Source organism: Ursus arctos, unplaced genomic scaffold (genome assembly GCF_023065955.2).
Source record: "Ursus arctos isolate Adak ecotype North America unplaced genomic scaffold, UrsArc2.0 scaffold_7, whole genome shotgun sequence".
Classification (NCBI taxonomy): Eukaryota; Metazoa; Chordata; class Mammalia; order Carnivora; family Ursidae; genus Ursus; species Ursus arctos.
In genome coordinates this window covers 7,115,729-7,130,201 of record NW_026623089.1, presented here as the reverse complement: position 1 = coordinate 7,130,201, position 14,473 = coordinate 7,115,729, and the positions used below count along the sequence as shown (strand labels likewise).

General features: G+C 44.0%; 1 protein-coding gene across 1 annotated transcript in view; it reads right to left on the bottom strand.

The window, feature by feature from the left end:
- The window catches only part of FAM53B (family with sequence similarity 53 member B), a 107,709-nt gene extending 104,551 nt beyond the window's left edge, over positions 1 to 3,158 (bottom strand). The window contains exon 1 of the mRNA XM_026494349.3: positions 2,919 to 3,158. The gene's annotated coding sequence lies outside the window, so the exon portion shown is untranslated. The remainder of the gene's footprint in view (positions 1 to 2,918) is intronic.
- Between the last annotated feature and the right edge of the window lie 11,315 nt (positions 3,159 to 14,473).

The following is a 14,473-nucleotide window of genomic DNA, read 5'->3' as shown; positions in this document are numbered from 1 at the left end:
ATTATCAGCATATTACATAACAAATTATGCCTGCAGGTTTCTTTTATTACACATGAGAGAGGTGTGTGTGGTGGTGGGGTAATGATGGCAGTTGTGCTGGTCTGAGTATTTGCTTATTTCAGGCTTTTTTAAGGGCGAGAACAAAAAGTTTCCATACAGTATGCAGTTCAAGAAAGTCACACTTGCCCGGATAAAAAATCAACTCAACAATCCGCTGGTGGGTCCGGCGCTCAGTCTTCAGGGCCCACTGCATCAAGCCTGGGCTGAGAAGGGCGTACTGTTTAAAGAGCACGGCAAAGGTACACCACCAGGCTGCTCCGAGGCGTCCTCTGCTGCCAGCTCCCAGGGTGTACAGGGCTCCCTCCTCTCCAGTCTCCTGCAGGGGAAGAGAGCTGGCTGGCCTTTTCCAAGCTTCCACCATGGGTCAGGCGCCTGGCCCCTGACCCCGCTTAAAGGACACCCAGCCCGTTAGGCTTCCAGAGAACTGAGGAGATGGAGGCCAGGGCACAGCGAAGGAACCAAAAGGGGGACAGAGAAAGATGAAAGGTATGGAGAAAAAGAGCCTAAGAAATACAACAGGGCTTCCCATAAAATGTCAATGAGGTAGAGCCACCAGGACGACAATAAGGCATCTCAAAGCTCTTCCTAGAAGACCTTCATGAACTTCCAAAATGCTACTACGGGCGCGACATACCCTAAATTGAAAACAGAAGGGAGAAACTGACTACAAACGTTATCAATCACAATCGTGGAATGCTCTCCTTGTCCTGCCAGCCTTAGGAATTCAAACCCACTTCTGCAGCAACCAGTACTGCTAGCTTTTACTTAAAACTTGTCTTCAAGGTTAAAATGGTTGCACGTCAATAGTACCTTCTCAGGGGAGAACAGTCCTTGGCCAAAATGATTTGCACTGGTCTTAAAACCACCTTGTTCTCTGGAGGGGCCAGAGGGGGCGGGGGGTGAAGAACAGACCTGCCCCAAGCCTCTCCCTCCTTTTCTAGACTGGAACAGCACCTTAGGAGCTGGATCAGCATGCTCCTCGGTCTGCAGGATGGCTGGCAGCATCCAGATCCCAGCCAACTGCAGACACGCGGTGAAGGGCCGCCAGTCCTGAACTTAAAACCCAAACCTTCTCCCACTAACGCAGGCCTATCAATGAGGACAAATAGTTATTTTCTGTTTATCTGGCTGTCCAGAGCTGGGGGCGGGGGGCAAACCCCACAGATCTGCAATTCAGTATCAAAAGTGTAACTGAGACAAGTTACTGCTAAGTGGATAAATTAAAATGAAACTAAACCTGGCCAATCAGCAACAGTGAGTTTCACCCCGTCTGCTAACTCCATTCCTTCCCAAGTCCTCAAAGCGGGTGACATCCTTCAACCGAGTCTAGGATCTGGAGCAAGGAGGGATCCCCTTCCAGCCTGTGGGAAGCGCTGGGAACACATATGCTAGTGTGTCATTTGGAAGTCTGCTAATACGTTGTAAGCAGCACAAGACGCTTGCCTGGCTTCCCAGGCCAATAAACAATGCCATTCCAACTCCTGCAGCAGTCAATAGAAAACAGTCCCCTGTCTCCGCCATCCAACAATTCAACAAACATTTGTTCCTGTTGAACAACCGTCAGCCCGGCTCCATCTGCACCCGCTCCGGCAAAGCGAGCGCGGCGGCGGCGGCGGCGGCGGCACCCATGCCCTGCCCCAGGGTCCCGGGACCGGAATGCAGCCCACCGAGGGGCCACTCGCCCAGCACCACCGAGTCCGGAGGCTGTAACGTATGGAAGACTCGGAGTGTGGCCTATAGGAGGCAGAATCCCATTCATCAAATGCTGCAAAGAGCTGTTCTTTGTTCACCATCTTACGAAGTACAGTACGTGTTAATGAACCCCGGCGGTCAGATGGAGGGAGCCCGGCTTCAGGGGGTTTCCGGGGGGCGAGGGACCCGAGCAAGCTAGCTCGCGCGACTCGCCGGTGCTCCGCTGCTCTGTCCCGCGCCACGATCATTGTTCCCCAAGTCTGCGAGCGGGGGTGGGGATCAGGGGGGTGCCCGCGAAGCCCCTTGGAGCAACGCAAACCGAGGGCCCTCCCCGGACTCTGGGTGTCCTCGCCTCCTTCGTCCCTGCCCCAGTAAGAGAAACTCCCAGCGGGAAAGCTGACTCCCACTGGCTTGCAAATCAAGGACTGGCAAAAATGTGACTCGACCAGTGTGCCCGTGCCGGACGGCCCTTCTCGCCATGTGCAAAACCACGCCGGCGCCCCCCATTCCGCAAGACCTGCGCCGCCACCCCGCGGGCTTCCGCACCCCCGCTCGGGGCAGACCACCCCCTCACCCCCAGTGCGACCGTCCCGGCCGGTCCGGCAGCCGCGGAGCCCACCGCTGTGCGCCCGCATCCCGGGGGTGGCGGACGCAAACTTCCGCGAACAAAAGAGTTGTCTGCAAACGGTGCGGGAACTTCGGGGCGAGCCGGGGCGCCCGGGTCCCCGGGTCCTGGCGCATTCGCCGCTGCCGCGAGCAAGGGCTCAAGTTGAGACGCGGAGAGGAGCACACCCCCCGGCGGAGCCGTCCCTGCACCCGCCCGGGGGAAACACAGACTTTTCTGCAGGGGCCGGGCTGGCTCGTTCTCCTGGCTGCGCTCTGACAAGTCTCACGCCTGCACCAGGGGCGACACTCAGCGCCCCGAGAAACCACCCGACCCAACGCGAAACAAGGCAGAAAAAAAGGAAACCAGCAACACTTAAAATAATAATAATATGATAATAATAATAATAATAATAGTAATAATAAAATCTTAAAACGGCAAGCCCAGCACACGCTCGAGCGGGGTCCCTCCAGCCTGCGGCTGCGGCGCACACGGCAGGGACCACCGCTCGGGACCGGCCCCCCCGGCCGCCGCCGCCGCCGCGCGGCCCGGGGTCGCTTACTGTGCGAGGCGGGGCGCTCCGGGCGCGAGCCCCGCGCCGTCGCCGCCGGCGCTCGCCAAGTCGTCCGGGCTGCCCGCCGCGCGTCCGCCGCGCGCACGCTCTCCTGCCGGCGCCGAGCGCTTTGTACCGAGCGGCTCCCAGGGAGGAGGAAATCGACTTGTCACTTCCTGAACTGTTTGCAACTCGTCCCTTTAACCGGCCCCGGCCAGGCCGCCCGCGCCCGCCGCTCCCGCCGCCGCCGCGGGGCCGCCCGACCGCGGCTGTGTGTCGCTGGGTCGGGCGCTCTGCCGGCGGCGTCGCGGGGCCCGGGCGCTCGGCGGCGGCGGCGTGCAGGAGCCGGGCGGCGTGCGGCGGCGGCGGCGGCAGCGGCGGGCGAGTGTGCAGTGCGCGCAGCCGCCGGTGGGCGGGGAGTGGGGGGGTCGCGGCGCGCCGCCGGCGGGGCTAGAGGGCGTCCTGCGAGCTGAGCCGCGCGCCGCTCGCCGAGCTCGCGCCTGCGAGGCCCCGGGACGCGGGAAGTGGCCCCGGGCCCGGGCAGCGCCGCCGCCGCCGCCGCCACCACCCCGCGGCTGCCCGGGCCCGGAGCCAGGGGTCCCGCGGGCGTCTTCCCCCGCCCCCCGCACGAACCGGGGCAAAAACTCTGGGCCGCGTGGACTTCAGACATCCAGCTTCCGGGTTGTTGGGTTTTGAGGTTTCAAAAAAACGTTCATTTCGGTGGCGTGCTGGGCGGCAGGGGAGGGGGGGCGGTGTTAGTGTTGTCACACTTTGGGAAAATAAAGCGCTGGTTTCCCAACTAGGGGCGCTGATCGAAATAAAGGAATGTGTACTTCAGAAGCCACATGCAAAATATATGCAACTGGTGAAGGAAGGATTTGTGGTTGCTAAGCAGACGCAGAGCATGTTTCGTTCTGTAACTTAGGATGTTGACTTAAGTTCAGGAATGTAACCCTGATAGAATACGCAGAGTATTTTCATTGTACTGCTCACCTGGGGGAGGGGGACTGTTTTCCTAGTGAAGTGAAGCCCTAGATTTCCCATTACTCCGTCCTACTAGTGTATGTTATTTTATTGACCTTGTATCCAAAGAGATTTTTAAAGAGGTTTTTTTCTTTCTTTTTTTTTTAAAGAACTCCCCTATGCCTGTTTTGTGTTCTCCTTTGCCAAAAAAACAAAACACCTCATTACTTTACATGGATTGTGTCTGCGCCATTTGAATGGTTCTATTCATAAATCAGGGAACTTTTTCTGTTGCTTCTAGGAACATTTAATTGGTTTTAATCCAATGTTTCAATCCCAGTATCAAACATAAATGAACAATTAACTTCTTGAGCTTGTATGCACTTGGGAAACTATTATATTTCATGGCTATTGCTGAAATATTTCAGTTTCCCATCACACCGGGCCCATTCTTTTTCAGAAAGCCATGTGCTAACATCTCCTTTCACACCAGCTCCAGCTCCAGTGATTTCTTCTGCAAGATTAGGATGAACAACCATCAGGAGAAGGATGTGTGTCCATTCATTCAAATAGATGATGTGGGATATAACCAATTCATCCTTCAAAAGCCAAAATGAGCTAATAGGCAGAATGCTAAGATACTGATATCCTTATCTATAAACATTGCTTTAAAAGAATTTATCAAGGGCCAATTTTGAAAAGAACGAGAACCAAGTCTCCCCAAGTTAAAGAAAGGCACAAGGGATAATTTGAGAATCCTGCTACACTTCCCTAATGCCATCTTATCACTGTCACCGTGGCCTCTGAGAGCTTTTAAGAATATAGTTTAATTTACTTTTTATTAGGAAGCCTAGAGTGACTCCTGCTGGCAAACATTAAGCTTATTCCTACAATTACCAGTTCATCGGGTCAATGGAGAAAACAAAATGGGGGGGGGGGGGGGTTTGTCCAGAGCCTGGAGACAATTATTGCAACCATGATTCCTGTTGCTTTCAGGATGATTTTTAGATTCACAAAATTCCAAGGATTGTGGTTATGGCAAGCTCTTTGCTGCAACGCCTCCTTTCCAACCTAAAGCAGCCTGTTTTTCTGGTTCTGAGGCTTTCTTGCAAGTGCACAGAACTAAAATACCTGCTTAAGGAGCTGTGCTACTAACCAATGAATAGCTATTTCTCATGTACTTAATTTGAAGCTCCAAAGGCTAAAAAATATATACATTAAGGCCTGTGTCACTTAACCTTCCATATTATGTGGTTCTTCCCACATTTGCAGTAAGTCCTATAGATCTAAAACACCCCCAATTTTTAGGGTTATTCTACATAGTTATTTATTATTTAAAAAGTCCTACCCAAAAGGTTGTATATTAGAGTTTTGCTCAATTCAGAAGAATAAATATAAACTCAGTCGCACTCTGGATGTAAGACAATGTAAGCTGCAATTGGGGGATGGGGGGCTAAGCTGTCTACCTTTGTTCAATCCTTAAAGGTCAAAACCAAATCAAAACCAGATTTAGAGCACAACCAGGCACCTAAACACAAATTCATAAGCCAATTTAGGAATCAATCCATAAATAATCCAAGAATGATCACTTGTAACTTTTCCATTATCACTGACCAACAACACTAACTTGGGTAAACCATGAACACTTGGGAAATATAAAATGTAGGGGATTACATACAGTCTCACTCCAAGACCAACATATGAAACCCAGGGATAAAGCACAACAATACTGGCTCTCCTGGCTCTGCTCAAAGCAGAAAGACCAAATGGAGGGATGCTTGGGTGTATGGCGCGCATCGTGTCTACTTAAAACTGCCTAGGAGAATTTAAACTGGGCATCACTCTGTACTAGACAGTTCCCCTATTCCAAGTGTAAAGCTCTTAAGCAACAGAAGACAATAAGGGTGTATTTTATTAAGAAAGGGTGTAACCAACTATAACCTGTATCAACAAGCTAATCAAGTATTCACCTAAGCACATTTGTGCAGAGGAGGGTAAAGGTTGGGTTTTAATACGCACTAAGGAGTGTCCTAGGTAGTTAGTGGGTGTTTTATTTTTGTGCCTTTAGAACCAGATTAATGGGATATTCAAGGAACAAGGAGCTAAGCTTTGAAGTCTGAGCAAGTACCAATCACTGTTCAGTTTTACCCAACAAATCTATGTGTGCCTATAGTTGTAAAAAGAGTTCACCACTAAAAAGTGATAAACTAGTTTGTCTCTGAGAATAACAGTATTCTTTTTAGAATAAAGTGAGTGAAACAAACATCAAACTTGTTATACATTGGACCCAACAGCACAGTATGCAGATGTGTGTATTAACCCCTTTATTTAGCTTCCAAAAGCCACTGCCTCTTTGTCACAACTGTTGTATTAAAAGCCAGTCATTCACATTTCACACTGTCCTTTCTAAATCTGAAGAGATCTTTTATAAAGCAGAACCTTTTAAAATTACTTATAATAGATGATGGGAAGACAGACATTACCAAGTCCACCTGAAGCATTTTCAAAGAAATTGGCTACTGAAAGAAAACAAGTTAGCAAAATACACTTCTTTGAATATGTAAAGTTTTTGGCTATAAATGAAGCCAAAAATCTGAATCTACTATAGGGACAATTTTCTTATATAGATCTTATGTAAGTTCTATAATTGTTCCCACATCTATGAGCCAGCTACAACTAACAGCCCTACCTACATAAACATGTGATGACACACTAATCCTTCTGTTCTTTCCTTTCTGTCCTTTTTATATGGTGTTCTGAAACCTTTCCACTGATGAAAATGAATTATAGCTCTGGCTGGAATCTCTCTCATATAGACAGATAGATATATATCTACACATAGAGAGGAGGGTATCTCCCATATCTATGCACATACCTTTTTTAAGAGGTACTTTGGTTCTTGAAGACAGTTATTTTTTGATTCAAGAACTAAATAAAACAAATTTATTTTCATTGAAAAATAACCATGGCAGTGAATTTAATGATACCAATCTAACTCCTTTGATACAAAATGAGAGTTGAAAGCAGCTTGAAGCGGAATGCCTATTGAAATCAGTGCATGCGAATCTGCACAGCTTTGTAACCAAACGTCTAGCACCATTGAGGTAAGAAGCATGCCAGCTGGGATGGCATTGTGCACCACGAAGTGTGGGTTGTAAGCCTAAGTCCTGAACACAAACCCTGGTTTCCAAGTTGGCAGGTGCTGAAAACACAGCAAATGTCACGCTTGCAACTCACTGGATGGAAGAGTTCTGGGTAATGTAAGCTAAAAAGAACAGAGCAACAGTTAAAACTTATTTCAATTTGATATATATATTTTTTTATTTTTTTTTTTGGCAAGTTAATAGTAGCTATTGGTGTTATGTGCTACCAGAAAATACAAACATGAAAAAACAGACACTGACAAGTTTATGCATGGTAAATAAGCAGAAGTAAGTATAATGAAGGCTTTTCACAATCTACATTCAAAGTTACTGGTATATGTAAAACTTATCAAACCTATTGCACTATTTTAATAGTAACGTTGAAAAGCATAATTCATTCCTGACCTTTCCCTGATCTATTTATGATCTGAGCTGAAGTACTCTAATATCACTATTAACATGGTTAGTCACCCACAACCTAGCTTGGCCTCAGTTATTCCACCAAATACAGAGCTAAAACCAAGTCACAACATTTTCATATTGTTACACATTCAGTTTTATCTAGAAAATATTTCAACAGCACACCCACACTAAATGTTTATGCTATCACCTTCAGATGAAAACCATTTCAATTTTTTTCTTATATATCCTTTAGTGGAATTCAGATTTAGTATTTATGATACAAGCCTAAAATTTAACTTAATTTTTCTCTCCTGTCAACTATCTACCATATAAGTCACTGCCTCAAGAAAAATCTATTTTTATCTCATCCCAAGTGATATGCTCAAAGCTACTGCCATCCTGCCTATCCCCATAAAAATGAAACAGTGAATTTCATTTTCACTAGGTAGAAAGAAACTGTGAAACTACATAGTTTGTGATTTCACAGAGTTTGAATACCCAATCTAAAGACTGAATCCTTTGGATTTAAAATACCAAGAAAAAAAAAATCAGTCTCCAGCTCCAAAGGGTAGAACATCCCTGGGAGCAGTATGAAAAGAACATGTGCCCTACATACCAGATTCGCCTGTGAATTTCTTAACTCTCCTCAGCAGTTTGTCAACTTTCTATTTTAACCAAAAGCAAAGACATTTTGTTTTATTGTATCCATTACTGTTTCTGAGGGACTAGTCTTGCCTATTTTGTATGCACATACCCTGCACCTGACCTGAAACAGAAGAACTGATAGAAGAAGTTAGCTTGCTATTTTAAATACTACTTTACAGCTTCTCTTAACTTTCACAAAGAAATAAAACAACAACAAAAAATCTTGATCAAAACCAGGTTACTTAACCATTGTACTATTAAACTACCTAACCTTAGTAAACTATCCTAGGGACATACATCATTATCATACTGACCTCATCCCTATAGAGCTTTTTAAAAATAGTTCAGACTTAAGCTCTCTGAGGTTGACCAGAGAAAGTGACACCGCTCTGGCCAGAATTTCTCCAGTCACACTAAGCAGCCCAGGCACTGAGATAGTTACTTAACCAACAATAAAAAGGTTAAATAAACAAACAAATCTGAAACCCAGTGTTTTCTAGACTAGTACAAACAACGGATTCACTGTACATTACATACGATACTGTCAGTTCCAGTATAAACTAAGGGATAAAGTATTACCCAACATCAAACTTTGAAATGTCACTGTGAATGGCACCATTTACTCAACTTAAAACAAGGAAAATAAATATGATTCAATGATCAAAGAAATAAAATCCAGATGATGCAAGGTGGAAATCAATGATAAGACCTTAGCCCACTGCTTCCTAAATGCCCAGGAAGACCCAAATCCAACTCGGTTTTCATTAAACCTGATGCATGGTTAGTTGAGGGCCCTGCTCGCAGTTCCCTTGTTTCACGTCACTGGAAATAAAGCCTTAGCATGCAGACCTAATGAAGGAAGGTGCACCATGCCCTTGACCAATTCCAATGCATCCACATGAACATTTTCCCCACCCTTCATGACTAAATTTCCCCCTACATTTACTACTAAATAATTACCACTTAAACAGACAATAATCTTAAATCTGAGTATTCTTAAGGAGTCTGCTGAAACACATCATAAAGAACACTTGGTGAAAATCTGGCATTCTATCTGGTCCGCATTTCTTAGCTAAATAAAAAGGTGCTTCAGCACCAGCCCTATCTATAGACTCAAGAAGGAGCTACACAGTAGGATTTTTTAAGAGGTTCTGAAAGGCCCACCTGTTGCAAATGTTCACTCTTACTCACTTATCTACCACTCCTCCTCACTTCCCTCATCTAAACACTCTTAGAATACAGTCGAACTGAAAACATTAACTCAGTGGCACTGAGGGGTAAAATCTCAAACAAGTCCATACATTAGCTGCAATGGGAAGAAGGGTTCTTGGAGAAAGGACTAGTTACTGGTGTGTGCTAGGAATCATGCTAAGCTGCTTCATACTGATTCTTCTCATTTAATATTCCTGACTCTGTTATATAAGGTTTCCACAACTGCTTCTCTCTCCACTACACCAAACTGCTTCAGAGAAATGTGAAGGAAAACCACGTTTAAGTATGTATTACTATCCATTAGGCACTTTCCCAGCACCTTTAACATACTTCAGCATCCCTGAGGGGGATAAGCAGGTATAGGACACAAAGACAGTAACCACAAAGAGAGGTTACAAGGCCTGAGAAGGGCAGACCCATGTACTATCTACTCGAGCAGGGGTCTCTGTGTAGCATGAGAAGGTAGACGTCTCAGGACCCTGGGACTTTATGGTTCTAAATTAGGTCATCTGTGAGTATGATTCCTTTGTGTTTGCTTAGGCCCAATCTTGACCTCAATCTTGCTGTATGTAAAACTGAAGGAGACTAAACAATCAGATGTTAATTTCTGAGATTCTTAGATAAAACATAGCTATGGTCAAACAAATACAAACTGAATTATCAAAAATACATATGAGAGACAATCGATACCAAAATCTAAAGTTTACCAATGAATGCACAAAGATGTTTTAGATGGAAAAATACACGACTTTTTGCTCCAAGTGTTTTATTATATGTACATCTATTTCTCCTATACATAAACACCTTGGCTTAACGGAAAGATAAAATGACCTAACAACTGATATTTAGCTAATGGGAGCATTGAAACTTCTCATATATAGTGGAAACCTATTTCATAAGCCCTTCTCTAAATCTTAGGTCAATTTCAGTAGGTATAATGGACTGAATGTTTGTGTCCTCCCTCAAATTCACATGTTGAAGCCCTACCCCCCAGTGTGATGGTATTTGGAAGTGGGGCCTCTGGGAGGAATCAGGGTTAGATGAAGTCATATGGGTGGAGCTCTCCTGATGGAATTAGCGCCCTTCTAGGAAGAGACACAGGAGAGCCTGCTCCCATACTCACTCTCTCCCTTGTAAGCATACACAAGGAGGCTGTGAGAACATACAGGGGGATGGTAGCCGCCTGCAAGCCAAGAGCAGAGGCCTCAGAATGAAGCCTACCTTGTTTGCACCTTGACCTTGGACTTCCCAGTCTCCAGCCTGTGAAAAGTAAATTTCTATTGTTTAAGCCACCCAGTCAATGGCAGCCCAAGCTGACTAGCACAGGGGTAGAGAAGAACTTTAAGTATCACCTACTGAACGCCCTCATTTTACAGAGAGGAAAACTGAAGCCCAGAAAAGGAAAGCGACCTGCCTATATTCTAATCATTTTTTTCCTCCCAAATTTAGTATTTTTTTTAAAAATCATTTCTCTTTGATATTCACTCTATTACTTAACAGATTTTAAACACTAGGTTACTACAAAATGAAAGAAACGAAAATAAATTTCAAGTTCAGAAAATAATCTGATACTACATGTGTCTCAAATTAAATCGTTAATCAAATGGACTTAATAACAAAATGATCCCTCTTACTTCTGACTATCTAACATCTTTATCATACAGAGATTCCAAGAGGAAAGCTCAGAGCACTAAAGCAACAAACCTCTGGAAAAAACGGGCTTATTTCATAGAGGCGTGCAATATGTGGATTTCCGCCCAGAGCTTAATCTGGTTAATTACTTTTTAATTAAATAATAACCACAACGATCAGCACTTGCAACTACAAAGCCATATGGAATTCAGTCCTATCTCTTGAACAAACTATATTATCAATTTTTTGACCCAACTGGTTTTCTTCAGGAAATCAGAGCCTTCCTTCTGTATCTGTGAGGGTTTCCCACAAGGAATAAACAGCTCTGACTTGTGTGCCTTGCTTATGATTGCTTCTCAAAAATCAACAAATATTATCCTCATTCAGAACAACAGCATAAAAGCAGTTAAGCTGAATCACAAATGGGCCTCCGAGGTTACATTTATAAATAAGACAACATGCAGTTTTTCATTCACAATTTCAGGCCTGTCTTCCAAAACCTGCACACGGCTCTTTAATTCAGCCCAGTATGTTTTATTAAATGCCATATTATGCTTTTCCCCATTCAGACTCCAACTAGGCTTCTTGTTGAGGACATGCAAGGAAAACTTAATTACTGCTGCTTCAGTGCATCTAAATTTATTTCATTACCAGAATCAACCGAGTAGGGGCTAGATGCTGTCACAGAAAGGCAGACGGATATGGAATGTAAACTGCTCCTTCCTCCCCTCCTCCCCCGCCCACCCCACCCCTCAAAGTTCCATGGTTGGAAAGCATCCTAATTTTTTTTTTTAGCCAGGATGTACTAAAATTAGATGGGAACAAAGGACTGACATTTTCATACTAGAGGAGGGGTGAGGAGAAAACGTGCGCTGGCAGCGCCCACTCTCTTCTCCATTTAGCTCCCTCCCCCCGGCTCTGCCCATCTTTGACAAGCAGCATGGAGGGCCAGAGCAGGAGAGCTGTGACCATCCCAAAGGCACTTCTATTCTGCCAGAGTCACACATAATAATAAACTGCTTCATCTTAAGTATGTTAATGAAGAGTGAGAAGTACAGTTGCGTCCCCTTATTCAACAGGACTGTTTTCATATTTCTTTTTAAGTTCCTCACATAATATCCAGGATATGCTAATCCTGGTTCATGTGTAAATTTTTAGGTATTTGGGAAAACAAATGTGTTAGATTGGCTTTTCTTAAAAAGCTTCTGGAGACCATGCACAATAAAGATCACTCACGAACTTACTTATTTTCTGATGCAGTAATAACAATACATATTTTAAGATAGAACATAAAAGAATTTATCATTTCTTCAGAATGCGCCACTTAAAAATGAAAAAAGTACATTTTGGTTTTTTCCTATCTTCCTCTACAAACTGGGCAAGTAATCTGCAAACACTCTAAGGCACAATTGATCTCTTGGTTGTAAGTCTTGCTTACAATGGTATCAGCATGACAAAAGTACATTCTGCCAGCCTCTACATCCAGTTTTTGAAGTTCTACTCCATAAAAGCAGGATATTGATACATTCATGTCTTGCGAATTATTCCTATCTTTTTAATTTGGTTTCCCTGGGCCTAAACTACAGGTCTACACAGTGACAGCTCAAAATTCAGTTAGAGAAGCCCTTTTAATGATTAGTCTAATGCACTGAGTTGTAAAGATTTTTAAAACTCAGTAAGTACCGACTCAAGCTCTCTTTTTTCCTGGTTACTGGAGCCCATCTTGACATCTAAGCTGGAAATGAATGATCTTTCAACAACACTCCAGGGATTTTGCTAAGGTCATATTCAATCATTCATTAGGCTTCTTACCCCTCGCTTTTCAGAGTTCTATTGTAGAGCTGGTTTTATTCAGCATTTATGTAGCCTGTGGGCTTGGGTATTTGTCTGCTTAATGTTGAGTTTCATTTCTATGCCCCTAACATAGGAATCCATCAATTGACCAAAGAATTTCAAACTATTCTTTTACTTTTCTAACAAATTGCATGGTGTGTATGAAGAATAAATTAGCATTAATTTTCTTCCATTAACTGTTAATAAAACATGCTCATGTGCTCCCCCTTCATCTAAGGACATCTCTGTTTCCTGCCTAACTGAGAAATGACAAGGGTTTCCTAATTTTTTCCCACTCAGCAATTGTCCTTCAACCTACCATGCTCCTGGTCTCCCACAATCAAGCTCTAGGTCATGGGCAGCCTCCTTCCAGTGAAGTGTACTAGACAAGACTCCTTTCAGAGCCCATCAACACACCCCCACACACACAATTAGCTAAAGAGGTTACTACTGTGGAACACAAGACACTTGGTCTCTTGCTTTCAAAGCAGAAAGCTGTCTCTGGAGCACGTACACTCTAGTTCACAGTGCCAACAACAGGAAATCAAACCCAGGCCTCCCCACAGCAGCAGAATGCTGGCCTGGAGAGCAACTGAGTTTTCACATTTGTATATATTTTCTTTATGGACTACCAGACACATACACGCACGCATAAATACATAAAATAAAATTATTTAAGAAAATATAAATCACAGTCTACTGACATAAGCAGGGATACTCTATTTCTTTGCACATCGATTTAGGGAAAATTATTTCAAAGGTTAGAAGCTAACATAGGTTCCTTAAAAATTAAGCTGTCTACTATACTCCGGATGAACATGAATTAGGGTCAACATATAGTACTATATAACAGTATCATAGAAAATTAAATATAATCATAGTGAACAGAAATACATTATTCACTCAAAGACTAAAAGTCTTTTGTATATGTTTACCTCCCTTCTTCCCCCAAATAACAGAAAACTGCATGCATGTCACAGACGAAGAAGAAAGGCAAACTTGCTGCTACTACAATGGAGGGAAAATCGACTCAAGGACAGTTTGTACTTATTTTAAAATGGCTTCAGTCAAGCTGCCAAGAGTAGTGTCAGGTTTGATTCTCATATGCATAAATGCCAGTCCCAAAAAGCAACTCTAACTTGTGCACCTGGCTTAAAACAAAATGTTCTGAAAACTTTGTTTGTTAATTGGTGTAACCCACCCATTCAGCCTCAAATCCCTCCGGACCGGCCTTCGCGCTTCCTCCACACAGCAGCGCCCCGCTCTCAGCAATAACGTCGTAATGAGAAGCAACAATGGAATGGCGTGCAGGCTCTGGAGAGAAACTTCGTTTGCATTTCAAACAAGTTTCCTCAAAATAAGAGTGTCTTTTGGTGAAATAAAATTACAATTCCAACTTCTTATGCAGAGAAACCAGCACTCACTACATAACTCACTGCTCCTTTTTATAACCGTATAATTTCTTCCAGTTACCCACACAGTCTTGTGCTTTAACGAAACTCTGTTTAATAGTCACATATTTACGACTTGCTTCAGTAACTTGGGGCCATTTACTAGCCTGGTTTTTAAAGTGTGGTATTATTTGAAAATACTAATTTACTGTTCGCATTTTGGCACCTTCCATTTGTTCTAATTTCAACCTCTGAGAGGCCAGCTTCCAGCAGGATTAACTGATTAGGAGAGATGACGAATCCCTTCTCCTAACCTGGGCAACAGCTCCATGATTCCCCCAAA